The sequence below is a fragment of the Portunus trituberculatus genome, chromosome 47, assembly GCF_017591435.1.
Source record: "Portunus trituberculatus isolate SZX2019 chromosome 47, ASM1759143v1, whole genome shotgun sequence".
Lineage (NCBI taxonomy): Eukaryota > Metazoa > Arthropoda > Malacostraca > Decapoda > Portunidae > Portunus > Portunus trituberculatus.
Genome location: NC_059301.1, coordinates 14,150,520 through 14,152,253, shown reverse-complemented (window position 1 = coordinate 14,152,253; position 1,734 = coordinate 14,150,520).

Sequence of the window (1,734 nt, the reverse complement as noted above, 5' to 3'; positions counted from 1 at the left end):
ATTCCACAGGCGTGGCGCGGCCACCAGTGCTGAGCGAGCCCCAGTGTGTGTGTTAGTGTGAGGGATATACAGTTGATTCTGTTGTCTGGTAGGAAGAAGCCGTAGATCACTGAGTTTTGGTAGGGGAAGAATATGGTGCGGAATTCTCTCATTCAAAATGTTATAAGTCATTACACATAATTCATATTTATATTTATATTCAATTCTTAGCCATCCAAGCTTTTTCAGGAGAGGAGTGACGTGGTCACGCCTAGTCCCTCCATTCAGTGCAACTTTAGCAGCAAAGTTTTGTACTTTCTGTACTCGTTGTAGCTGAGTTGCGTTAGTAGATCCCCATATTTTCATACCATAATTTACTGAGCTTAATAGCAATTGTTCTTGCATCAGAACTCAGGTAGTCTTTAATCCTATTTAGATAGACTAACGTACCGAAGCTCTTTCTGGTAATGTTATTTATATGTTTATCAAACGTCAAGTACTTGTCAAAATTTACTCCAAGATTATTTATCATATCTTTAGGGGCTATCTTACTTCCATCGACCTTTAAAAAAGTGTTTGGAGGTATCTTTGAAATATATGTTCTGCTGCCTACAAACATGCACTGCGTTTTCTTAGTATTAAGCAATAGGCCATTTACGTTAAAATAATCTTTAGCAATTTTAAAGGTAGTAGCACTTCGGTACATTAGGTCATCAATATTGTCAATACTACCAGTGTGAATAAACTGGGTGTCATCAGCATATTGTACTACTAGACAGTCAGAAATAAAATGTGTTAAGTCGTTAACATATATTAAAAACAAGATTGGGCCCAGCACAGATCCCTGAGGGACACCGTATGTAATTTCTAATTTATCAGAGAGAGTCTTTCCCATTCGTACACACTGTGATCTTTTGTTTAAATAACTATCAAACCAAGAACTGTCAATTTTCAACTTATGCAGTTTATCTATTAGAATTTTGTAGCTGAGACTATCGAAAGCTTTAGACAGGTCGCATAAAGTGACAAGAGATATTTTACGTTTGTCAATATTGTCGAACAGTTTATTAGCAACTGTCATGAGCGCCGTTTCAGTCGATAGATGGCTTCGAAACCCATGTTGAGATTTACTTAATAAATTATTGGTTTCGAGATGTTTAGTTAGCTGAGATGCAATAACCTTTTCTAAAATTTTAGATATAACGGGTAAGATAGATATAGGTCGGTAGTTTTGGGGCTCATTTGCATCACCTGACTTATAGACTGGAACCACTATTGCTTGCTTCCAGAGTAACGGAAAGGTTCCTGTTACAATAGAGGTATTTATGATGCAGGTTAGGTAAGGTATGAGAACTGTCAGAGAATCTCTCAAAACCGCAAAGATATGCCATCACAGCCGTGCGAGTCACTATTTCTCATATGTTTAATGATTAAAATAATCGTGTCACTATCTACAGGCTGAGGTCGAAAGACAGGGGGGTACTTACTGGTATCGGAAGTAGGAATACTATAATCAGAATTTCTTGGAACATTCCTTTGACATTCATTGAAAGTTATTTTCCCAACATTTGCAAAAAAACTGTTAAAATTGTTGGCCATAGACGTTAACTCTTCTTTATCCTCCCTCATAGCTACAGGACCCTTACTTCTGGAGACTGGGGCTAATTCCTTTATAATTTTCCACATTGCAGCAGTATTACCTCTGTTGTTTCCAAGTTCTTTATTATAGTATTCAGACTTAGTTTTATGAAGTGA